The 27,449-nt window shown below is 43.6% G+C and overlaps 1 protein-coding gene across 9 annotated transcripts in view; it reads left to right on the top strand.

The window, feature by feature from the left end:
- Positions 1–27,449, top strand: part of TCF7 (transcription factor 7) — a 186,830-nt gene that overhangs the window by 52,904 nt on the left and 106,477 nt on the right. The gene's annotated exons all lie outside the window — the stretch shown is intronic.

The raw sequence follows: 27,449 nt of genomic DNA, 5'->3' as shown, positions 1-27,449 counted from the left end.
TCCTGGGAATGATCCCCAAAAATATGTCTCAATCACAAATGATTCTAGAAGGGGGTCTTTGCCATTTGAGAATCGCGGTTCTTTTGAACATCCCATATAGAAAAGGGCAGAGGGGTTTTTGAAGTCCTGGATCATTATTGTCCTGGCTCTCTAAATTAGAAGAATAGAATAAGAGAAAGCACTCCATAGCGTAATCCAGACAAAAGAAATAAGGTGAAGGTATATATGGAACTCACACTAGTGAGTTGTGCAAGTATAAGACACAGCTCTTACAAAGAGCACAAAATAGAACCACAGCCACTCCCGTTTAATCCTCTAAGGGATTAACACAGACTAACTCCTCCACTCTAACAGAATGCCTGGCGCAGGTCCAGGTAGCCAGGAATCAAAAGTGAATAATAAAATAATTTATTAAAACATGTGTTACAGGATACAACGCGTTTAGAGTCTGGTCTCGACGCGTTGTCCTGTAACACATGTTTTATAAATTATTTTATTCACTATTGATTCCTGACTACCTGGACCTGTGCCCGGCATCCTGTTAAAGGGGAGGAGTTTGTCAATTAGAAGGTGTTTAGCCTAAGGAATCCTGGGAAATACTTTTGTCCTTTAACCCCACAACTAAAATCCAGTTGCTTTTTTGGCACATTCAATGCTGTGAGGTTTTCGGCCAGGCCAGCAGCCCTATCTAACTCTACCAGAAGAGCGATCTGGCTTAAAAATTGGTTGGGGATGCAGGGTCTCCTGGAGTAATCCTCATCAGACCAGGTATTAAAATCTGAAGATAGACTAACTTTTTTTTTTTTTTTTTGCTTAACCCCTTAAGGTCAAAGCCTATTTTCGTTTTTGCGCTTTTGCTTATTCCATTTTAAGTTTAAAAGTCCATAGCGCTTGCATTTTTTCACCTAGAGACGTATATGAGCGCTTATTTTTTGCGAAACCAATTGTACTTTGCAATGACCGACATTATTTTTCCATAACATATGCTGCAAAACCGGAAAAAAATTTGCGCTGTCAAATTGAAAAAAAAAACGAATTTGTTTTGATTTCGGGGAGTTTTGCATTTACGCCGTCCGTCCTATGGTAAAACTGACTTGTTATGCATGTTCCTCAAGTCGTTACGATTACTATGATATATAACATGTATAACTTATATTGTATCTGATGGCTTGTAAAAAATTCAAACCATTGTTAACAAATATACGTTCCTTAAAATCGCTCCATTCCCAGGCTTATAGCGCTTTTATCCTTTGGTCTATGGGGCTGTGTGAGGTGTCAGTTTTTGCGCCATGATGTGTTCTTTCTATCGGTACCTTGATTGCGCATATACGACTTTTTGATCGTTTTTTTATTACATTTTTTCTGGATTTGATGCGACCAAAAATGCGCAATTTTGCACTTTGGAATTTTTTTGCGCTGACGCCGTTTACCGTGCGAGATCAGGAATGTGATTAATTAATAGTTCGGGCGATTACGCGCGCGGCGATACTAAATATGTTTATTTATTTATTAATTTATATTTATAAAATGGGAAAAGGGGGGTGATTTGGACTTTTATTAGGGGAGGGGATTTTTTATTAATAAAAACACTTTTTTACTTTTTTTTTTTTACATGGACTAGAAGCCCCCCTGGGGGGCTTGTATATACATAGCACTGATCTCTCATAGAGATCAATGCTGTGTATATACACAGCAAAGATCCATCAGATCGGTCATAGATTACTATGGCCTGCTGCAGGCCATAGCAATCTATTGCCGAGCCGGGATCAGCGTCATTCCGACGCTGAGGCCCGGCACGGGCAGAAGAACGGATCTCCCCCCCGCGATCGCATCGCGGGGGGGAGATCCGACCCACTAGACACCAGGGATAGTGTGCATAAAGCACTTCAATGCAGCTGTCAGGTTTGACAGCTGCATTGAAGTGCTTAATTAGCCGGCGTGGCAACGGGACCCGCGCCGGCTAACAGAGGCACTGCCCTGCTGCACGTGTCAGCCGGGATCAGCGCCGTTCAGAGCGGGTTCCCGGCGGGACCCCGCTCTGAACACCCCCCGCGGCGCCATGACGTATCAGATACGTCATGGGTCGCTAAGGGGTTAATCTAGTTTTAGATATTTTTTGTCTGGAAGAAGAAGGGGATAAAAAGGATTTCCTAATAATTTACCAAAACTGACAGTTTTGGTCCATACAGAGTAGTAATAAACCTAAAACCCCTAAACAGCCAACTCAAATATGAAAAGTTCAAGATGGAAACCATCAAATCCCCAGTAAATCTGCTTTTGGAGGATTGTTTCATGTCCCGCATAAACCTAAAAAGATGGTTATCTGCATGTTCCTCTAAACCTAGGCATTTAGAATTACCGAAGGATAGCCGTAGTCATCAATACTCATCTTATGCACCTCCAGTTCAAGGGCCTGTCATTCGGGATCTTCATTGCTCCCCAGGTATTCCCAAGATAGCGGCGGAAATGGCTGCTTATGTAACTTAAATTTTTCAGACGTAGTGATGTGCGGCCGTGCTTAAATGACAATCAGCCTCCTTGGCTAATTGTCTTCATTACCTGGAGTGATAATCTGCCAAATCTGCCTGATCAGACAGATTATCTGTGTAATGGGGCCCTTACAATTTCATCCTGGTGGGAGACTCTGTAGAGGAATTACATATTTATGGACAGAACGCTAGGAATCCTAGAAAAGTTGGGGTAGATCACAAATCCTCCCTAGTTTCACATCAAAGGGAAAAATTCTTAGGCATTGTTCTGTATTCAGCAGCTCAACAATAATTTCTTGAAAAAGAAAAGATCCTAAAGATTTAGACCTCTGTATCCTCAGTAGTACGCAACCCAACAGAAAGAGTATGTTAAATATCCCTTTGGTGTTGTGCGGTGATATGCTAAGGGGTTGTGTTGCTGGGTGGTGTAGTGCAACCTTAGGGCTCGCCTTCTGAAACCTTCCTGTCATGGTGGGTTCCGAGGGTGCTGGGGCACCTTGTCTTATTCAGCATACACACAGGGACATATAATTTTTAATAAAAGTCTTCACACAATAGCGGTGAAAGTATATTGAGACTTTACTTGAAGGATAACTTTATACAATCCAATACAGGGGCATCTGATGACTGTAAACTGTTTGCTTAATCTGAGTCCTTAATCAGAGTCCTTAGCTTCTGGGGGAGGGTTACCTTGGTTACTATAGCTTAGACTTGGTGGATAAATTGGGTTTCAAGTAGACAGACCTGTTCCAGAGACTATAGCTTTCCGCCTTTATAAGGTACGTGTGAATAGGTACTTGAAGTTACTGAAGAGACTTGACGCTGTCAACGCTCGCTATCATGTAGGAGGAAGACGCATGGACACACTGACTTGGAAGCCAGGAAGATGTGGACGGTGAATGGGAGACCCTCTATCACTTCACCAATCCGACAGCAGGCACTAATAAATACAGAGGATGTCCTGCTAAGACTTAGAAGACACGTATTAGCCTTTATGGCTGACTAGAACCAGGTTATGGGTTGAAGATGGAATCTGACAGGATTACTAAGGTGATGTAGGGAGGTTAGATGTGACTCTGGCAATGCCAGACTACCAACTGTCAACTGACAAGACCACACAGCCCTTCTGGGTAGAAGGTGGGCGGAGCTAGCTTTCCCTTGGCCAATCACTAGAGTGTGATAGGTTGCAGGGGAGGAGCACTGATCAAGCTCAACACTTGTCTCATTAGAGATTACTACATAACATATTGAATAAATATATGACAGAAAACACTATAAGACAGTTAGGAAAAAGCAGCAAATACATGGGTCCCAATACAGACTATCCAAGGTTTCCGATTGCAACAATACATCTCCAGACGCCTGACAATAAATACCTTTCTGGGGCATTACATATGTCATTATTGGGGCTCTTCACAGCTTCTATCCCGGCAGTTTGCTTGGCTCAAATCCATAAAAGACCCTAAGAGTTAGAACTTTTTGCAACCTGTGATGGGTCCCTTCTGGATTTTGATAGAACAATTACTGTTTCCCTTGCGGTGATGGTTTAATAATGGTCAGTACAAAACCACCAACTTAAGTAGGTCTTAATTGGTTGGTCAAGTCTCCAAAAGTAATCAGTATGGAGGACTTGGGGGGCCCATATATGTAAGCAGAATTTTCAAGGGTCTTGTGCGAGTGAAGTCTTTGGGACTGATAAAATCATGACCAATAACTCCATAGTTGTGGCTCTAATTAATAGATAAGAACCACTAGAAGTGTGTCATTAAAGAGGACCAATCACCTAAATTTAACTGTCCCTGTTGTAAAAGTTCCTCTCTCCCTAAGTCATCTCTGAAGATACAGACTGCCACTCTGTATCTTTCTAATTTACCTAATCTATCCTAGTGGCGCAGTAAGGCCGGGCGCGGCCATCTTAATTATGTCCCTTGCGTTCCAATGGTGCGTTCCACCGTCGGACCGCAAGTGACGTCATCAAGATGGCGCCCTACTTTACAGCACCGCTACAGAGGACTGGGTAAAGTATAAGATACAGACTGCAAAGGCAGTCTGTATCTTCATAAAGTCTATTCCTGAAGATACAGACTGCTTTTGCAGTCTGTATCTTATACTTTACCCAGTCCTCTGTAGCGGTGCAGTAAAGCCGGGCGCCATCTTGATGACGTCACTTGCGGTCCGACGGTGGAACGCACCATTGGAACGCAAGAGACAAGATGGCCGCGCCCGGCCTTACTGCGCCGCTAGGATGGATTAGGTAAAATATAAGATACAGACTGCAAAGGCAGTCTGTATCTTCAGAGATAAACTAAACTGTCAGTTAGGACATTTATACACAGTGATCTCGCACTGTATAGCGCGGGATCACTGTGTATTTACAGAGCGGCGGGCAAAGGCTCATGGGAGCCCTTCCCGCCGCTCGGCATGCTGGGAGTTTCCTGTCGCGCGCCGGCTCTTTTGAAAAGAGCCGGCGCGCGACAGTGAACGGAAATGCAAATATATTAAAAACCCGGCAAAAAAATTGATATTTACAAAAATTTATTAAAAATTAAATCTTATTAAATGGAGCAATAAAAAAAAAAAACATTTGCCCGTGATTGGTTCTCTTCAAGTTTATACCTATTCAACTAGAAGGAGACTGCACTACCAACCAGGGTGCTGCCTAAGGCTTACTAAACCAGCAACCACGATTACACAAAGCAAAAAAGAATAAGTCTACAGCATGACAGGCGCACACCCAAATGGTAAAAAATGAATACATCTTTATTAAACATCATAAACATTACACAGTAGCAATTGGAACTAAAATCCCTATACATGATTAAAAACCAGAAACAACGTGGGGGTACCAGACAATACAAGAAAAAAACCCCAGGGCCTACAACCCAATTATGAATATAAACCAACCTTCCCATGTAAATAAATACCTAAGTACACGAAAGAAAAACCATGATTATAATTATAAAGTGCTATACCTCAAAGTGCAAAAAATATTTATATCCTATTGCAGTTCAAAAAACCCAAATATTGCATATTCCAGTACAGAAGAATAAATATAAATAAATTAAATAAGCAAACAATTCATATCACCATGTGCATGGGAAGGGAGGAACACAAAGTCTGCAAAGTGCTTGTATGGCTCATTCAGTGCAGGTCTGGACAGATTCAGAACACTGCTGTACAAACTTCATTGTTTGTTTGCTGGGGGACAGGTAAAAAAAAATAAAAACCATCATATTCTCTTACCTCCGCTTCCATCCATCTGAAATTTTTAGTTTTACAGCTCCCACAGCAACATATCACATTTTCTTGTGATACTGGAATATCCCTTTTAAGTCAGTGCTTCTCAATTCAAGTCTTCATGGCCCACCCAACAGGTCATGTTTTGAGGATGTCCTTAGTATTTCACAGGTGATATTATCATACATCAGATATCACAGGTGTTCTTTGTATGGGATATCCTCAAAACATGACCTGTTGGTGGCCATAAGGACTGGAGTTAAGAAGTGATATGTTGCTATTTGCAAGAGATACATAAGGCTGGGTTCACACTAAGTGTTTTTTTTTTTGTTTTTTTTTTTCATTTGTTGAAAAATAACTGATGCATTTGTGTGCTTCCTTTTTTCCATTGACTTCCATTATAATAAAAAAAGTATCAAAACAGATCATTTTTTAATGTACACAAAAATGGATGTTTTTGATCTGTTTTTGTTTTTAATGGAAGTCAATGGTAAAATTAATAAAAACGGATGCACACAACAGATGGGAAAAAAAAAACAGATTGCAAAAAAATGTAGTGTGAACCTAGCCTAAGACATTGCTTTGCTACATGTTTGCAGTGATATTGCATGAACATCTGCAACCATTTTGCATTTTGTAGGATAGATACATTAATTTGTGGTCCAATATTGTTTTTTCTTTTGGAACATGCATTGTCGTTATAAAACATTTAATTATTCAATTATTTCAGTGTGTAATTTTAGGTTTAGTTTTTCCCTTCCTAAATACATTTTAGACTTCTAATGAATGTTTTGCTTTGGGGTTTAGAAACGTTTGTAGGTTTAGAGTCAAATAATAGGCTGTTTAGTTAAATGACATTGTTGTCTTAATGAGCTGAAATGAAGTTCATTAGGTTTGGGTTTTAACTGAAATCAGATGGCGCTTTGCTTAAGAGCATGTATTTCAGGCGCATCGTACACCATGTATTGCTTCTGTACAGTTTTCTGGCTTGCATCCCCAGTCATGTCCTAAGACGTCTTATTGGGATCAGACACTGACTTTAAGGGTGGTATTACACGGGCCGAGCAGGGCCCGATAATACCTGTAAACGAGCAGCGATCTGCTAGATCGTTGCTCGTTTACTGGACCTATTACACGGCCCGATAATCGTTTGACAAGAGCTGCAAGGACATTGTTACCGATGTCCTTGCAGCCCTTGCTAAACTGGCATACATTACCCATCCACGTTCCAGGGCTGCTCCTGCGTCAGCTTCTCCCGGGGGTCCCGCGCGCTCTCTAGCGTCACAGCAGCCTGTCAGCTGGTAGGCCGCTCAGCCAATCACAGGCCGGGACCGCCGCGGCCTGTGATTGGCTGAGCGGCCTATCAGCTCACAGGCCTCTGTGACGCTAGAGCGCGCGCGGGACGCAAGGAGAAGCGGACGGCAGGAGCAGCCCTGGAACGGGGATGGGTAATGTATATCGTTAGTCGCCGGCCACGCACCGCTATTACACGCAGCGGTGCGCGGTCGGCGCCCGACGAAATTAGGTTCTAACCTATATCAACGATTAGCCGATGATCGTTGTCATCGGCTGATTATTGCATTTATTACACGGAGTGATAATCGGCCGAATCGGGCCAATTCGGCCGATTATCGTTCCGTGTAATACCACCCTAAGGGAATCTACCTTCAGGCTAGTTTCACACGTACAGGATCCGCAGCGGATTTTACGCTGTAATTTCCGCAGTGAAATCTGCTGCCATCCTGTGTCCAATCGTTTTCTATGGCTTTACCATACTCCAAAGCGGATTTTTCATTCCCCTCCTTACTTAACCCACCGTTGCAGGGCTAATATGTTACCTGCCCGTGCTCCTGCTTGCTTCTTAGGCTCCTGGATCCCTGGTGTCAGCTCAGCCAATCAGTGCAATGCCCCACCACAGCCACTGATTGTCCTCCTGGCTCCCTTACATCCTGCTGAGCCAAAGGATCACAGCAGATTTTGCTGCTAACTCGCAGTGTGAAACTGGCCTTAAAGAGTTGTTGGGCATATTCTTCCTAGTATTTTTAGGATGTGCCATCACGTAATGATTTTTGGGTGTTCCTCATCTGGGCTCCTTTTACTCTCCATGGGAATTAGTCGTCAGTGATTAGTAAATCAGAGAAGATGTCCAACATACCTTTTTATTTATTATTATTTATTTATAAAGCGCACTTAATTCCAGAGCGCTATACAGGCGACAAGGGTAACAAACAAGAACATTACAAGATCAAAACACATTACATGAAGGCAGATGGCAGACTGATACATGGGGAAGAGGACCCTGCCCATGAGGGCTTACAATCTATAAGGTACTGGGAGAGAAACAGGAGGTAAGTGCAGCCATTCAAGTGTGATGCCGAGTTATTGTAGGTTGTAGCCTTGTTTGAAGAGATGGGTTTCCAGGTTACTTTTGAAGGACTTGATGGTGGATGAGAGCCAGATGTGTCGGGGTAGTGAGTTCCAGAGTATGGGGGAGGCTCGGGCAAAGTCTTGGAGGCGTTTGTGCGAGGTATGAACAAGGGGGGAGCGCAGACGGAGGTCACTGGAAGATCGAAGGTTGCGTGAGGGACAGTAGCGAAATATCAGGTCGGAGATGTACGGAGACGACAGGCTGTGGATGGCCTTGTAAGTCATGGTCAATAATTTGAAGTGAATACTTTGGGCAATGGGGAGCCAGTGGAGTGATTGGCAGAGGCAAAGCGAGAGGAAAAGTGGATTATTCGGGCGGCAGAGTTAAGGATAGACTGGAGGGGAGTAAGGGAATTAGAAGGAAGGCCAGAGAGGAGGATGTACAGTAGTCCAAGTGGGAAATAATGAGAGCATGTACCAGCAGTTTGGTAGAGTCAGGGGTGAGAAAAGATTGGATTCTGGAAATGTTTTTGAGGTGAAAGCGGCAGGAGGTGGTCAGGGCCTGAATATGCGGTTTAAAAGACAGGGCAGAGTCAAAGGTGACCCCAAGGCAGCGGACTTGGGGGACAGGGGACAGAGTGCAGCCATTGATAGTGATTGACAGATTAGACGACAGGGTAGAGCGGGATGGGGGGAAAAATGATAAGTTCCGTTTTGTCCATGTTGAGTTTTAGAAAGCGGGAAGAGAAGAAGGAAGATATGGCCGACAGACACTCTGGAATCCTAGATAGCAAAGAGGTGACAACCGGACCAGAGAGGTAGATCTGGGTGTCATCGGCGTAGAGGTGGTAGCTGAAGCCGAGGGACTCTATGATATGTCCCAGGCCAGAAGTATAGATGGAGAAGAGAAGAGGCCCAAGTACAGATCATTGGGGAACACAAACTGTGAGCGGATGAGGAGAGGAGGTGGTGTGAGAATAGGAGACACTAAAAGTGCCGTTGGAGAGGTAAGAGGAGATCCAGGAGAGGGCTGAGCAAGTGACGCCAAGGGATGAAAGAATTTGTAAGCGAAGAGAATGGTCGACTGTGTCGAAGGCAGAAGATAGGTCAAGGAGAAGAACAGCAGAATATTGGCGTGAGGTTTTGGCAGTTAGCAGGTCATTGGCAACTTTGGTTAAGGCAGTTTCTGTGGAGTGGTGTGGGCGGAAGCTGGATTGCAGGGAGTCAAAAAGTGAGTTGGATAAAAAGTGGGAGGAGAGTTCATGGTAGATGAGCTGTTCTAGGAGTTTTGAGGCAAAAGGGAGAAGTGAGATGGGGCGGTAGCTGGATAAGGAAGTGGGGTCAAGGGATGGCTTTTTAAGGATGGGTGTGATAGTTGCATGTTTATATGGAGATGGGAAGATTCCAGAAGTTAGTGATAGATTGAAGAGATGTGTTAGTGCTGGGACAAGTGTTGAGGAGAGGTTGGGGATAAGGTGGGATGGTATTGGGTCAAGTGCGCAGGTAGTGAGATGTGATGTGGAGAGTAGTTTGGAGAGATGTTCTTCCGTGATGGTGGAGAGGTGAGTTAGTGGGGAAGAGCACTGGATGGGCATTGGGGGGGGGGGGGGCTGAGGGGACTGTAAGGTGAAGCTTACTCTGATGTTGTCGATTTTCTGCTTGAAGAATGTAGCAAAGTCCTCAGCAGAAATAAGAGATGTGGGGGGTGGCAGTGGGGGGCGGAGAAGAGTGTTAAACAGTTGCCTAGGGTTGTGAGATAAGGAGGATATGAGGGAAGTAAAGTAGTCCTGTTTAGCAGAGGTGAGAGCAGATTTGAAATCAAGGAGTGCTTGCCTGTATGTCTGGAAGTGTTCCTCGGAGTGGGACTTCTTCCAGCGCCGCTCGGCAGCTCTGGACACTCTCCTTAGTTGTTTGGTTATGTGGGTGTGCCAGGGCTGTCTGTTTATGTGTCGTGTTCTCTTTTTGGTAAGGGGGGCAACAGAGTCAAGAGCGGAGGTTATTGTGGAGTTGTAGAAGGTTGTGGCTGTGTCCGTGTCATTCAGAGAGTGTATGGTGGAGAGTGGCGCGAGGGAGTCAGAATGTTTGGGTGTTGAGGTTTCTAAGGTTCCTGCGAGGGTGGGCAAGGTTCTGGACTGGGGGGGCAGATGAGGAGAAGAGAGGAGAGCATGTTAGGAGGTTGTGGTCAGAGATATTGAGAGGTGTGCTAGTGAGGTCAGATATAGGGCAGAGGCGGGAAAAGATAAGGTCCAGTGTGTGACCCTTTTTGTGAGTAGCCATGGAGGACCACTGTGTGAGGCCGAAGGAGTAGGCAAGGGATAGTAGTTTAGAGGCGGCTGATTTGGATGCATCGATGGGGATATTGAAGTCGCCCATAATGATATTGGGAATGTCTGTTGAGAGGAAATGTAGTAGCCAAGTGTTGAATTGGTCAAGGAAGGTGGTTGCAGAGCCTGGTGGTCGGTAGATCACGGCCACTTGCAGGTTAGAGGGGGAATAGATACGGATAGAGTGTACTTCAAAGGAGGTGAGGGGAGGGGTTGGGGTAAAGGAGCAGTTGTCCATTAGCAGCAGGCCAACCCCACCACCCTGTTTATTGCCAGGGCGAGGGGTGTGAGTAAACTGGAGCCATCCGTAAGAAAGTGCAGCAGGGGAAGCAGTGTCAGTAGGGGACAGCCATGTTTCAGTTATGCCTAGGAAGAAGAGGTTGTGGTAAAGAAAGAGATCGTGTATGAATGTGAGTTTATTGCGGACAGAGCGTGTGTTTCAGAGTGCAGTGGAGAAAGGGACAGTGGGAGGGGGGTCAGGACGGATGCGTATGGTGTTAGAGGGGCGGCGTGATGTAGAGAAATGTGAACGAAAGGAGGGCAGATGCAGGGTAGATGACATCTGGGGGGGGGGGGGGGGCGGCAGGGTTTGGTGAAATGTCGCCGGCAGTGAGAAGCAGCAGAGACAGCAGGTGTGAGAAGGTGAGGGGGCGCGGACATTGAGAGCATTTAGAGGTAAAGGTTTTAGTGTATGGAAAAAGGATAACAGGAGGGGTGAGATCAGCAGGTAAAAGAGCTGGAGAAATAAAAAGATTGTTACTAGGTGTGGGAAGTGGAGGGTTAAAGCAGAGTTTGAGGATAATGGAAGCGAAGGTGAAAGTTAAAATGAACATTGTGAGCTAAGAGAGGGAGTAGGGATGAGAATGTGGAGGAGTGTTACCTTTGGTTCACTTCTGGTTTCAATTCTGGTATGAATTCTTTTTCACACTTAGATGGACTCACAGATGATCAGGGTCACATATGACCCAGAGTCCACAATATATAGGGATATAGCAATCACTAATACCAGGTGTGAGACATGGGGTGGGTGGGGGCCTTAGGGGTCGGGTGTAAAGGACGACACAGCTCTCTGGCTGTGGCTTACCGTTCCCCATAGAGAACACAGAAATGCTTGGCACAAATGTTCCTCTGTACGTGGAGCACAAGGACAGCCCTTAATGTTCCTCTTTGTTTATTGAAGGCAGATAAATACTACAGGTCTATAATTTTTTTTTCTGGTTGAAAACATATTTTCTATAAAAGGGGGGAATAATCAAAAAACCTCTGTTGCCTATAGCAACTGTAGACATGTCACTGGTAAAGTGTGCGAGGGGGTGTACATCTCACCTAGGTTACAGCTTAGTGTGAGATGGTAAATCTGGGAGAGATCGGTTGCTCAGCAGTGATATGCTGCTGAGTCGTTGTTTAAGTTTTCCGGGCCGGATTTACTGGAATGGCGGATAGGTTGGTAGTGGGATCTGCCATTCCCTCCCCCTCGATCCAGTGTGGGTTTTGGGATCAGGTGAGCTCGGATCCCAATCAGCCTGAGAAGGCAAAAAGCTCACACAGTGTACAGGTCCTTGCTCTCAGACAGGAGTAAACAGCCTGCGTGGTCTGTTTGGTGAGAGCTGGGAATACAGCCGCTGCTGGGGCCTGTTCACACCCCGCAATACTGCCGACTGAAGTGCCAGAGAGGTAACCTGCTTTGTTAGTTAGCGCCCAGACCTTTTTGTTTTGTTCTTAAAGCACAGTGTTGCTATATTTCTGTTATGGACTGTTTATGCTGCAAATAAACGCCAAGCTGTTATTTTACAAGTCCAAGTCTGCTGTGAACTGTGTCCAAACACACCATCCCCCGGGAAGATCCCTACACAACCTATTAGAAAGTTAGATGCCCCCTCAGGGATGCTGAGGAGAAAGGAGTACAGTTAGGAGCACTGCCGCGTCATCCCACCTGCCTCTTTTAATGATAATGGAGGGGGTGGGCGGGATGACGTGGCAGTACCCCTAACGGTGCTCTGGAGCGAAGTTTACCCTGGCTAACAGTGAGGGACCGGTGCCGAGGAGGAAGGTAAAGACACATACCTTCCTCCTCAGCGTCCCAGGTGCTATAGGGGGCTATCAGCAGGTTAGATTAGTCTAACTTGATAGTTTCCCTTTAACTTTTTAATATGCTCTGTGGTTACTTTTGAATATGTCCCATATTGTATTCTCAAGTAGAATAAGTTTTTAACTAACAAAAAATTGCGGATAATAATAGAGATAACTAACAGTCAAATGATTGTTCAGCCGCCAGCTATTAAAAGTGTATGGTCGCTAGAGATGAGCGATTTTATAGTAAAAAAAATTAAACTCTTTGCTACACTCGGCAATTGGCTTGTCTGCTGGCTGCCTTTGATGTCCAATCCACTTCTTCCAGGACTGCATCCAGATTTGCCAGCCACTCGGAGAGGAACAGAGCAGAGATAATGGATTCCGGCTGAAAAGCCGATTGCCGAGTATATCAATGCACCTTGTTTACACTGTAAATTTGCTCCCTTTAATGCAAAAGGCTTGCACTCTTTTGAATCTGGCTGTCACTATAAGGCCTCGCCCACACAGCTAACATGTAATTTGTTATTACTTGTAACATGTAATACCACACACAAATAAACATTAAAAAATAATTTAAAACTTTTTTTAAATTCATACTACCTTAAAAAACAGAAAGCAATCAGAATGTCATCCCAGATGTGCCCCATAATGGTACCAGTGTAAACATCAACTTGTCTCAAAAACATTTTAGTAGCCCAATGCCTCTATAATTTGATGTGATGGCTATAATATATCCTGAAGAAAAGCTGGCCCAAAAATCTACTAGGTGCGCATTTGTGTCAGGTAGGTAGCACACAAGGGTCACATTAAGGATGGTTCTAAAGACATCATAATTAGAATAAATATTAAGTTTCACTTCTTTAACATCTGCTGGATTATGATTACAGAAAAAAAAATAATAATTAAAATTGAATATCTGCCAGAAGAATAAATGTTTCTTTCCTGCCTCAACTGTGGCTTAATGAATTTCTGAAATTTTAAATTCTTTTAAGGGGTGCAGTTTTTCAAATTGTGTAATGTTTGGAGGGGTTCCAACATACAGGCCCATCAAATCCACTTTAGGGCTATGTTCATACACTACATACAATGGTCATTCCGTTGTTTAAAAGTGAACTCAAGGTAGAGGTTTAAAAAATGAAACTTCTGCAGAAGCATAAAGCATTACTATCTATCCCAGTTTTGAAACTAACAAAAATCTATTTGTTTTGGGGGGTTTTGTTCTGGATTGTGTTTCTGTACTTCCTGGTTGAGCAGTTCCCAGAATGCAGTAATGGTTTCAGAATGCAATGCTTTCCCTCAGCTGTTCATCACAGTCCTCCACCCTGCCCATTCCCTGCCCTAATCTGTTGCAGAACATCTAGGCTGTGTTCACACATTGCAGTGTTACTGAATGATTTGCAGTACTTTATCATTTTATTGTGGTCCCACCCACACAGCACACAGTTACTACCTGTAACACCACATAGCACACTGTATTCTCTACCTGTAACATCACACAGCATGCTGTATTCTCTACCTGTAACGCTGATACTGGAATAAAGTAAAGAAATTATTAAATTTAATTTTTTTCCCCTTTCATTTCCACGCATCAAATATCTTTTGAAGTTGAGCCCCAAAATAATGAGTTTATGCAATACTATCTTACATGGGATATACTGTTTATGCCTCGTTTTTTGTCCAGGTGGAATTGGCAATGCCTGCTTTGATCCTCTCTGTTGTTTAGCATCATTTGCTTGTGTTACTGCATCATTATTGTGAATACGCTGCAGTACTGCAATGAAACTCCAATTTCACTGCACACTTCTGCACAGTCAGTGAAATTGCAGCAGCTGCTTCTGGCCGGTCAGAGATGGTGAATCACTCAGGGGATTGGGGGATCCAGCCAAGCATCCTGTGACATCATGCTCTGCCCCCTGTCTGCATCATCAGCCTGTGGCTAGCACACACACAATGTGAGACAGAGGCATGGAATATTTGTCTCCTAAGGTGGGAGAGCAGAGGGAGCAGGATACAATGTGAATTGGCACAAAGGCCGTTTTTCTTCACTTCCTGGCTTCCTATCCGCTACCAGTGTGGCAGAACCGCACAGATATGCTGATACATTATATAGACACATCTATATAACTTTTAGGGTGCTCTCACACGTACCAGATCGAGTTTGCAGCGAATTCCTCTGCGGATCCATGTAGTGCGAAGGTCTATGGGGGTTACATATCCGCAGCGGAATATTCATTCCACTGTGGATATGTAAGCCGGCCCCTTAAACCCCGTGAACTGATGGGGAGCCGGGAGCCTCACACAGCCGCGGCGCCGAGCAGGTAATGTATGCTCCGGGTCGGGGGCTACGGGATGCGGGGGTTGAAGGGGCCGGGTCACATACTGGCAGCAGAATGCAAACTCGTAGCGTGAAATCCGCTGCGGATCCAGTACGTGTCAAGCTACCCTTAGGGTGCGTTCACACGTACTTGATCTTGAGCAGATCTGGAGCAGGTTTGAATCCGCAGCGGATTTCATGGCCCAGATTAGATTTGCATTAAATCTGCGCCATCAAATCTGCTGCAGATCCTGTACATGTGAATGCACCCTGAATGTACTTTTAATAGAAAACAAATTTTCCTTATGTGGAGTTCCCCTTTAACAATAGCTGAAGCCATTTGTACAGCATGTGGATATAGACTAGATCTGAACAGGTTGTTGGGTTATTAAAAATGTTTTTAAAATTTTCCTAACAAATTGCTGCTAAATATCTTAACATCCTGAAAAAGTAGAAAGATATTTAACAAATGATGCTAAGATAAAGTCTACTTATTGTAGAATTTAGAAGGCATAATTATTTCTCTTACCAGCAGAGAATTTCAAACTTTGTAAATTGGAGAGAGGAAGCCCTAGAGGGCCAAGAAGCAAAATTGATTTTTTGTTACATTAATTCAGGAACAATTTGAATAATATAGTCACATATTGCTGTCACCAAGTTGCTTTTTTATTGTCCTTTAGCCCATTTTGTCACCGATGTCCGTAGATAGCTCTTTGGTCTTGGCCAGGTTAGGGATTTTTAACTATTAACGACTAACGATAAACGATTGCAAACGAGATTTTGTTTATTTTTAACCTTAAATCGTTCACCATATTACACAGAACGATAATCGTTAGCTACGATTGTTAATGCGATCGTTACTATGATCATTTTATACCTTCTGATCCCCGCAAAACAATGAACAATGTGTAATTACACTGAATGGTAAAAAAATGCAGAACTTGAGCGAACGAATGTGGAATTACAGTGAACGAATAATGATAATTTTAGGTTCAGATCTAAATCAACGACATACAAACTATTTTACGATCGTTGCCTGCACTTACACAGAATGAATATTGTTTAAATTTGAACAATATATTGATTTTTCACACAATAATTGTCCCGTGTAATAGGGCCCTGAGAGTATGATTGACTGAGAGTATGATTGAGTGTGTAAGTAGGTGTTTTTATAAACAGGTAACATGATCAAACAGGTGAGTGCAGAGTAGGAGTGCTTATTAAAGAAAACGAACAGGTCTTTGAGTGCTAGAATTCTTGCTGGTTGGTAGGTGATCAAATACTTATTTCATGCAGTAAAATGCAAAATGCTTAATTAAAAATCAGTGTGATTTTTTTTTTTTTTTAAAGATTGTCACCCACAGTTGAAGTGTAGCTACAATAAAAATTACATCTCTATTCTTTGTAGACTGGAAATCTCAGAGAGCTACACTGCTGATTATTTATCTATCTATCTATCTATCTATCTATCTATCTATCTATCTATCTATCATATAATCTCTGAATAAAAGCCTTTTTTCTCCAGAAATGGTTAATATTATTGCTGTTTAAGATTAAGAAACTTCCAGAGCTCCCCAACTGTACTCAATTTAGTTAGTCAACCAGCATTTAGATATTTTTAAAATTCCAACCTATAATTTCATGCATTCCTGGATTAGTGCTTCTCAGAAACACACAAATCTGTTCACTACTCTTTTTGCTTTCTGTTTTGGCAGGCTCAGTTATTCTCTGTAGCTTCTTAGGTAATTTAATTGACATTCAAGAGTTAAAGGGGATCATGATGGAAAAAGAAAATAATAATGTGGATATACTTTGCTTATTGTTATCGAAAGCACACCTTCCTGAAAACTCTTTAAAGCGAATGTGCATCCCCCCCCTTTTTTTTTTTTTTAATATAAGCAGACGCGGGGATCCCAGTCGTTTTTTTAAACACCACCCGGTTCCCATGTTTAGCGCTGTTCTTTTGCCATGCATTGGCCCACTGCCCCTACTGTGACGATATGCTCTCCACTCTGTGACATGGCTTCATTAGAACCATGTCGCAGTGGGGAAGGGGATATGTTCGACACTGGGTGGCGGTGAGTCCATCCCCAGTCCGTAGAGCCGTGTCAGTGCACAGCAAAAGAACATCACTAAGCGCAGGAACAAGGTGGCGTTTGAAAAAACTGGATCCCTGCATCGTTGCCGATCCCAAAATGATGTACCTGATGGTACATTCACTTTAAGGCTACTCACTTCTGATAAGGACCCTACTATTTATAGAATAGGTAGTCATACTTGCAGAATTTTGAGAGGTCTATTTTATTAAATTTATTGAAGATTGCCTATTAGCAGCCATGTTTGCAGCATTTCAAAGCAAAAACTGTTTTATAGGATTCAAAAGCGTGTCTAATGTTAAAGCTTTGGCTTTCCAGGCACGATGGGAATTGTAGTTTTGCAACAGTTGAAGGGCTGAAGGTTCCCCATCCCTTATTTGCAATCGCTAGCAATGTTCACAGAGATCTTTCCTTAGTCAACCGCACGTCTCTTATTACAAGGAGGAATGGGTAACCGACTGCAAATAATTTTTTGACGTATTGAAAAACAGCGATCAGCCATCAAGCCAACAATTGCTCCCTTTTCTACTGACCGCTGGCTCTATTGCATCTAAGCCTCTTGGTAAATTTGGCAAATCTGATGCTGGAGTAGACATAGATTTTCATCATTCTTTACATCTGCCTGACCAAAAATACTGTGTGTGAACATAGCCTTAAAGTGACTGTACCACCAGGCCCAGGCTGAAGCACTGGAGGCAACCGACCCACCCTTAGTGGGAAGAAACCCTAGCCCCTCCATGACGTGACTCCATTAGAAGCAATGGAACCCTATCATAGAGGGGCTAGGGTTTCCTCCCACTAAGGGTGGGTTGGCCCGCCTCCAGTACTTTAGCCTGGGCCTGGTGGTATAGTCACTTTAAAGTGAATGTACCATCAGGCCCGGGCTGAAGCACTGGAGGCTGGCCAACCCAAACCTAGTGGTAGGAACCAATGGAGTTGCATCATAGAGGGGCGGGGGTTTCCTTCCACTGGGGGCAGATCAGCCCACCTCTAGTGCTTCAGCCCGTGTCTAATGGTACATTCACTTTAATCAGAATTAATCCCTGGAGAATGACCCTTAGGGTATGTTCACACTGAGCAAAATCGCTTGGCGGAATCCCGCTTGCCTCAGTGACAAATCAGTGGGGGAGATTTATCAAACATGGTGTAAAGTGCAACTGGCTCAGTAGCCCCTAGCAACCAATCAGATTCTACCTTTCATTCCTCAGACACTTTGGAAAATGAAAGGTGGAATCTCATTGGTTGCTAGGGGCAACTGAGCAAGTTTCACTTTACACAATGTTTGATAAATCTCCCCCAGTGTGTCTATGGGAAGGCTCGCATTCTTCCACTCTCCTCTCAAAGAATTGGGTGCCACACTGTAAGCAGCAATCTGTAAAGATGCTGCATACTAAAGGGTGCACAACACCGCTCACAATGATGGTTGTTGTGCTCCTGTTTGTGTGTTGTGTTTCTCCCTTTTTGTTTTTCAGCTATCGGTATCCTGTGGATTACGGCGGATTCGATGGACTAAATCCATGACCAGCGGTTGTAGGGATTTTTTTTTTTTTTATAAAATGGTCAACCAGGGGTGTGGGGGTGTTTTTATTTGAACAAAAAATATTTTTCACTTGTGTCGTATCTTTATTTCTTTATTATAAAGACTAAGGGCCCTTTTACACAGAAAGATTATCTGACAGATTATCTGCCAAAGATTTGAAGCTAAAACAGGAACAGACTATAAACAGAGATCAGGTCATACAGGAAAGCCTGAGATGTCTCCTCTTTTCAAATCCAGTCCTGGCTTTGGCTTCAAATCTTTGGCAGATAATCTGTCAGATAATCTTTCTGTGTAAAAGGACCCTTAGTAGTGGAAGCCGTCTAATAGACGGAATCCATTACTAAGTTAGGGCTTAGTGTTAGCCGGTACAAAATGGCTAACACTAACCCCCCCCCATTATTACCCCAGTACCCAATGCAACCAGGTGTACTGGGAAGAGTTGGGTGCCAGTGGTCCCGGATTGTCAAAATTAACGCTCCCGGACTGGGCGGCAGCAGGCTGGTAATATTAAGGCTGGGGTGGGCCAAAAACAATGGCCCTTCCCACCCTGGTGGTACTAGGCTGCAGATGTTTGGTTTTTAACCAGGCTGGTTATGAAAATAGGGGGAACCCTACACGTTTAAAAAAAAAGAAAAAAAAAATTATTAAAAAAAAAAAAACCTGTAGGGTTCCCCCTATTTTAGTGTTAGTTTTAGCCATTTTATACCTGCTAACACTAAGCCCTGACTTAGTAATGGATTCCGTCTATTAGACTGCTTCCACTACTAAGTCTATATAGTAAAGAAATAAGGACATGACACAAGTGAAAAATATTTTTTATTCAAACACCCCTTGATAACCATTAAAAAAAAAAAAAAGTCCCAACAACCACTGGTCATTGACTTAGTCCATCGAATCCGCTGTAATCCACAAGATACCGATATCTGAAAAACAAAAAGTGAGAAACACACAAACGGGAGCACAACACCTATCATTGTGAGTGGTGTTGTGCACCTTACAGTATGCAGCATCTTTACATATCTCTGCTTACAGTGTGGCACCCAAGGGGTTAAAGGAGGATGCATTGCATCCCCCTTAACCCCCTGGGGGCCAGATTGTTCAGTATGGCACCCAAAGGGTTAAGTAAGGGTCCCCACTTAACCCCTTGGGGGCCAGACTGATGTCAGACTGCACCCATACCAGCAAGGAAGGGGTTAAGTATTAAAGTATTAATAATTACATTCAGCTATATTACTGGTAATAGGTATTGCAGGCAATAATAAAGCTTCCCGTAGTAGTTAATATTTAATTAAGGCTATGTTCACACTGCATTTTTGCAATCCGTTTTTTTGCAAAAAAACGGATGCATTTGTTTGCATCCGTTTTTCTATTGACTTCCATTGTAAAAAAGGAACAAAACGGATCAGTTTTTTTAAACGGACGCAAAAGTAGTGTTAGCTACGTTTTTGTGTCCGTCAAAAAAACCGGATCAAAACTGATGCACACAAATGCATCAGTTTTTGCAAAAAATGGAAGAAAAAAAACGGATTGCAAAAACGCAGTGTTACCCCGCCTAATAAAACACATTTCCGTTCTAATAGTTATTTATCGCTCATCTCTAATAGTAACTATTTGTATATAGTTATTGGTCCTCTTTCTGTTGTCTTTTTATTAAAGTAACAATAACACAGCTTTCTTTTTACATAGTAACATAGTAAATAAGGTTGAAAGAAGACAAGAGTCCATCAGGTTCAACCTAGGGAAACCCTACTGTGTCGATCCAGGGAAGGCAAAACCCCCCACGAGGCAGACGACAACCACCCCACCACAGGGAGAAAACTCCCCCCGACCCCAATGGCAACCAGAACAATCCCCGGATCAACGTATCACCGGAAATCTAATGCCCATAACTTATAATATTATATTGTTCAAGAAAAGCATCCAGGCCTCCCTTAAACTTATTTAACCCCTTCACGTCAGCCATCTGTATATATACGTTCCTATTGCACATGCCCCGTGCAGTAGGAATGTACATATACGTTCCTGACTGACAGGGGCTTTGTGATGAGAACGGGATCGCTGCAGGGACAGCGATCCCGCTCTCATCTGTGTACATCACCGGAGATAATGAGGATCAGCTGCGATCCCGCAGCTGACCCCCATTAACCCCTTAGTGACCGCCGAAACGGGGCCGGTGCCGCCGTTGTATTTCATCTCCCCCCACCGTGAATCCACGGTGGGGGGAGATGAAATAAGTAAAAATCAGACCCCAGATCAGCCCCCCTAGTGCCCCAGTCACTAACCCCCCCTCCCGCGGCGGCCATCGGATCCAAGATGGCCGCCGCGATCACTGTGAACAGACTAATGTCTGTTCACAGTGATCAAGCAAGAAAAATGAATGAAAGCCCCATGCTCTCCGCCACCGGAGGTAGCGGAGAGCATGGGGCAGTCATCGGGACCCCCCCTGTGGGGTCCCGGTACAAGCGATCAGCGGTATATACTATATACCGCTGATCGCTTGTGCCATGTGCCGCCGGCACTTTTTATCCCCTGTCACCATGAATGATTGGTGACAGGGGATAAAAAGTGATGTCCCCCCACCCCCCAAGTCGCCCCCCACCCCCCCTGTCACCCCCGTCCCCGAGTCACCCTCCCCTACCCCATATACTCACCGGATCCACGGAGCTCCTTCCTCCTCGACGTCCTGGCTGGTTATGAAGTGCGCATGCGCTCCACAACCAGCCAAGCTCTGAAAATTTAAAGTGACAGAGACCAATTTGGTCTCTGTCACTGAACTATGATTACTGTGATAGAAAATATCACAGTAATCATAGTAATACAGTGAAAATGAATGTATAAAGTACAAAAAGTGACAAACATACAAAAAAAATAAAACACACACTTTTTATTATAGTAATAATTACAGTTTACTCCCAAATTACCCCTAACCCCCCCCCAGATTACCCGTAACCACCGCAGGTTGCCCGTAACCACCGCACGTTGCCCGTAACCACCCCAGGTTGTCCGTAATCACGTCAGATTGCACGTAACCCCCCAGATTACCCGTTAACCACCGCACGTTACCCATAACCACCACACGTTGCCCGTAACCACCGCACGTTGCCCGTAACCACCGCACGTTGCCAGTGACCCCCTCCAGATTGTCCATAATCACCCCAGATTGCCTGTAACCACCCCAAATTACATGTAACCACCCCAGATTAGCTATAAGCACTTCACTCTATCCGTAACAATTCTAGATTGTCTGTAACCCCTCCAGGTTGCCCCTAACCACCGCAGGTTGGGCATAACCACCCCAGGTTGGGCATAACCACCCCAGGTTGCCCGTAATCATGCCAGATTACATGTAACCCCCCAGATTGCACGCAACCACCGCAGGTTGCCTCTGACCACCGCACCTTGCCTCTGACCACCGCACGTCGCCTCTGACCACCGTACGTCGCCTCTGACCACCGCACGTCGCCTCTGACCACCGCACGTCGCCTCTGACCACCGCACGTCGCCTCTGACCACCGCACGTCGCCTCTGACCACCGCACGTCGCCTCTGACCACCGCACGTCGCCTATGACCACCGCACGTCGCCTATGACCACCGCACGTCGCCTATGACCACCGCACGTCGCCTATGACCACCGCACGTCGCCTATGACCACCGCACGTCGCCTATGACCACCGCACGTCGCCTATGACCACCGCACGTCGCCTATGACCACCGCACCTTGCATCTGACCACCGCACCTTGCCTCTGAACACTGCACCTTGCCTCTAACCACCCCAAATTGCCAGTGACCCCCTCCAGATTGCCCGTAACCAAGCCAGATTACAGGTACCCACCTCAGATTACCTATTAGCACTTCAGTTTATCCGTAACCACAGCAGGTTGCCTGTAACCACCCCAGATTGTCCGCAACCACCCCAGATTGTCCGTAACCACAGCAGGTTGCCTGTAACCATACCAGATTGTCTGTAACCACAGCAGGTTGTCCGTATTCACCCCACGTTGCCCATAACCACCCCAGGTTGCCTCTAACCACCCCAGGTTGCCTCTAACCACCCCAGGTTGCCGTAACCACAGCAGGTTGCCTGTGACCACCCCATGTTGACCGTATCCACCCCAGATTATCCGTAACCACCCCAGACTGCCCGTAACCACCCCGGACTGCCCGTAACCACCCCGGACTGCCCGTAACCACCCCAGACTGCCCGTAACCACCCCAGACTGCCCGTAACCACCCCAGACTGCCCGAAACCACCTCTAGATTACCCGTAACCACCCCACATTACCTGTAATCTAATTTTTTTTATTGTATTTTAGTAACTGCGCTATTCTAATAACTGTTACTAGCTGCGGTTTTGCTCCAGCAAATTGGCGGTCCTTCCCTTCTGAGCCCTGCTGTGTGCCCATACAGTGGTTTATGCCCACATATGGGGTACCGTTGTACTCAGGAGAACCTGCGTTACAGATTTTGGGGTACATTTTTTATCCTATTCCTTGTGAAATTTAGAAATTTCAAACTAAACCAACATATTATTGGAAAAATTCAAGTTTTTCATTTTTACTGGCCAATTTTGAATACTTTCCTCTAATACCTGTGGGTCCAAAATGCTCATCCTACCCCAATATGAATTCTTTGAGGGGTGTACTTTCCGAAATGGGGTGACTTTTGGGGGGATTCTATTCTGTAGACACTACAGGGGCGCTGCAAATGCACCTGGTGCTCAGAAATTTCTTCAGAAAAATCTGCAGAGAAAATGCTAATTGGCGCTCCTTCCCTTCTGAGCCCGGCTGTGTGCCCATACAGTGGTTTATGCCCACATATGGGGTACCGTTCTACTCAGGAGACCCTGCGTTACAGATTTTGGGGTGAATTTTCTCTCCTGTTCCTCGTGAAATTGAGAAATTTCCAACTAAAGGAACATATTATTGGAAAAATTCGAGTTTTTCATTTTTACTCTCTACTTTTGAATACTTTCCTCTAATACCTGTGGGGTCAAAATGCTCACCACACACCAAGATGAATTCTTTGAGGGGTGCACTTTCCAAAATGGGGTGACTTATGGCGAGATTTTACTCCGCTGACATTACAGGGGCACTGCAAACCCACCTGGCGCTCAGAAACTTCTTCAGCAAAATCTGCATTGAAAAAGCTAATTGGCGCTCCTTCCCTTCTGAGCCCTGATGTGTGCCCATACAGTGGTTTATACCGACATATGAGGTACCTTTTTACTCAGGAGAACCTGCGTTACAAATTTTGGGGTACTTTTTTCTCTTGTTCCTCGTGAAATTGAGAAATTTCAAACTAAACGAACATATTATTGGGAAAATTTGAGTTTTTCATTTTTACTGTCTACTTTTGAATACTTTCCTCTAATACCTGTGGGGTCAAAATGGTCACCACACACCAAAATGAATTCTTTGAGGGGTGCACTTTCCAAAATGGGGTGACTTATGGCGAGATTTTACTCCGCTGGCACTACAGGGGCTCTGCAAACACACCTGGCGCTCAGAAACTTCTTCAGCAAAATCTGCATTGAAAAAGCTAATTGGCGCTCCTTCCCTTCTGAGCCCCGCTGTGTGCCCATGCAGTGGTTTACGCCCACATATCGGGTACCGTAGTACTCAAGAGAACATGTGTTACAAATTTTGGGGTGCTTTTTCTCTCATGTTCCTTTTGAAAATGAGAAACTTTAATCTAAATGTATATATTATTGGAAAATTTTAATTTTTCATTTTTTTACAGCCTAAGGCTGGGTTCACACACTGTATATTTCAGGCAGTATTTGGTCCTCAAGTCAGGTCCTCATAGCAACCAAAACCAGGAGTGGATTGAAAACACAGAAAGGATCTGTTCACACAATGTTGAAATTGAGTGGATGGCCGTCATATAACGGTAAATAACTGCCATTATTTCAATATAACAGCCGTTGTTTTAAAATAACAGCAAAAATTTGCCATTAAATGACGGCCATCCACTCAATTACAACATTATGTGAACATAGCCTTTCTGTGTTTTCAATCCACTCCTGGTTTTGGTTGCTATACAGCCTCACAAATACAGCCTCAAATATACATAGTGTGAACCCAGCCTAATGGTGAATACTTTCCTCCAGCCCCTGTAAGGTTAAAATGCTCATTATACCCCTAGATTAATTCTTTAAGGTGTCTAGTTTCCAAAATGGGGTCACTTATGGGGGTTTCCAGTATACAAACCTCCTAAATCAACTTAAAATAAGAACTGGTCCCTAAAAAAATCAGTTTTGGAAACTTTCACGAAAATGTGGTAATTTGCTGATACATTTCTAACCCCCGTAACACCCTAAAAAAGTAAAATATGTTTATGAAATGAAGCCAGAATAAAGAGGACATATTGGTAATGTGACTTAGTAACTAATTTATGTAATACAACTTTCTTTTTTTAGAAGCAGAGAATTTCAAAGTTCATAAAATGCTAATTTTTTCAATTTTTCATGATATTTTGATGTTTTTTCACAAAAAACACACAAAGTAGTGACCAAATTTTGCCACTAATATAAAGTGCCATATGTGACGAAAAAACAATCTCAGAATCGCTAGCATACATTAAAGCATCACTGAGCTATAAGCGCATAAAGTGAGACAGGTCAGATTTTGAAAAATTAGCCTGGTCTTTTAGGTGCAAATAGGCTCGGTCTTGAAGGGGTTAATGAATCGGCCATGACAACTTCATGTGGCAGAGTTTACAGTCTTACCGCTCGTACAGTAAAGAACCTGCGTCGATGCTGATGATAAAATCTTCTTTCCTCTAGATGTAGAGGATGCCCCCTCGTCATGGTTACAGACCTAGGAGTAAAAAGACCACTACAAAGATCTCTGTACTGTCCATTCATATATTTGTACATTGTGATCAGATCGCCCCTAAGAAGTCTTTTTTTCTAGCGTAAATAACCCCAAGCTTGATAACCTATCCTGGTACTGTAACCCACCCATTCCCTTAATGACCTTTGTTGCCTTCCTCTGCACCCGCTCTAGTTCAGCTGTGTCCTTCTTATATACCAGTGCCCAAAACTGTACACCGTATTCCATATGTGGTCTGACTAGTGATTTATAAAGAGGCAAAACTATGTTCTCATCTTTAGCATCTATACCTCTTTTGATGCATCCCATTATTTTATTAGCCTTGGCAGCTGCTGCCTGGCACTGATCACTAAAGTTGAGTTTACTGTCCACCAATACCCCCAGGTGCTTTTCGGAAGTAGTTTTACCCAGTGTTTTATTATTTAGCACATAACTGTATTTATTATTTCTATTTCTATGGCCCAAGTGCATAACCTTACATTTATCCACATTAAACTTCATTTGCCATTTTACTGCCCAAGCCTCTAGCTTCTCCAAATCCCTCTGTAATATGATATTATCTTCCTCTGTACTGATTACTTTACCCAGTTTAGTATCATCTGCAAAAATGGAGATTCTGCTCTGTAGCCCCTCAACAAATCATTAATAAAAATATTAAAAAGAAGTGGACCCAACACTGACCCCTGTGATACCTCACTAGTAACTAAAACCCAATCTGAATATGTTCCATCAATGACCACCCTCTGTTTTCTATCATACAACCAGTTACTTACCCATTTGCATACGTTTTCCCGAGTCCCAACATCCTCATTTTGTAGACCAACCTTTCATGCAGCACAGTATCAAATGCCTTTGAAAAGTCCAGATACACAATATCCACAGCCTCCCCCAGGTCCAGTCTATAACTTACCTCTTCATAGAAGCTGATCAGATTAGTCTGACAGGATCGATCCCTCATAAATCTATGCTGGTGCTGCGTCATAAGATTGTTTTCATTAAGATACTCCAGTATAGTATCTCTTACAAACCCCTCAAATACTTTACCTACTATAGATGTTAGACTTACGGGCCTGTAGTTTCCAGGATCACTCTTTGACCCCTTCTTGAATATTGGTACCACATTAGCTATGCGCCAGTCCTGTGGAACAATCCCTGTCGTAATAGAATCTTTAAATATTAGGAATAACGGTCTGTCTAACACAGTATTTAATTCTTGCAAAACTCTAGGATGGATACCTTCTGGGCCCGGTGACTTATGGATTTTAATGATTTTAAGGCGTCTCCCCACTTCTTGTTGTGTTAGGCAGGTGAGATTTATGGGAGGATTTATATTATCCTTAGTCATGTCGTCTGTTATGGGATTCTCCTCTGTGAATACAGTAGAGAAGAATGTATTTAGTAGATTGGCCTTTTCCTCTTCCCCCTCCACCATTACACCCAGATTATTTTTGAGGGGACCAACATTTTCAGTTTTAAGTCTTTTGTTGTTTATATAAGTGAAGAACACTTTGGGATTCGTTTTACTTTCTGTGGCTATCCTTCTTTCTGTTGCTATTTTTGCTTCTTTTATTTGCTTTTTACACATTCTATTCTGTCTATAGTTGCTCAATGCTTCCCCACTACCTTCTTGTCTTAGTGGTCTGAATGCTTGTTTCTTATCACTTATTGCACCCCTTACAGCTGAATTTAACCACATTGGATTTCTCTTATTTCTACTACTTTTATTCCCATATGGTATGTGCCGTTCACAGGATTTACCCAGGATGCTCTTAAATATGTCCCATTTCTCTTGTGTACTTTTATTTCTGAAGGCATTGTCCCAGTCTATGTTCCCAAGGTCCTCTCTTAGTTTTTGGAAATTAGCCTTCCTGAAATTTTATGTTTTTGTAGCCCCTCTGCTAATTATTTTATTGAAGAATAATTGAAAACTTACTATATTATGGTCACTATTACCTAGGTGACCCCCTACCTCTATTTTTGATATTCTGTCTGGCCTATTGGTTAAGATCAGGTCTAGAAGGGCCCCCCCTCTTGTTGGTTCCTGTACTAGTTGGGAAAGGTAATTATCTTTTACTATTTCCAAAAACACGCTTCCTTTCCTGGAGCTGCAGGTTTCTGCTTTCCAGTTTATATTTGGGTAGTTAAAGTCCCCCATAATAATGACTTCCCCCTGC

The sequence above is a fragment of the Dendropsophus ebraccatus genome, chromosome 1 (genome assembly GCF_027789765.1).
Source record: "Dendropsophus ebraccatus isolate aDenEbr1 chromosome 1, aDenEbr1.pat, whole genome shotgun sequence".
NCBI classification, from domain to species: domain Eukaryota; kingdom Metazoa; phylum Chordata; class Amphibia; order Anura; family Hylidae; genus Dendropsophus; species Dendropsophus ebraccatus.
Note: the sequence above shows the minus strand (reverse complement) of the source record. Positions and strands in the feature narration are given on the sequence as shown.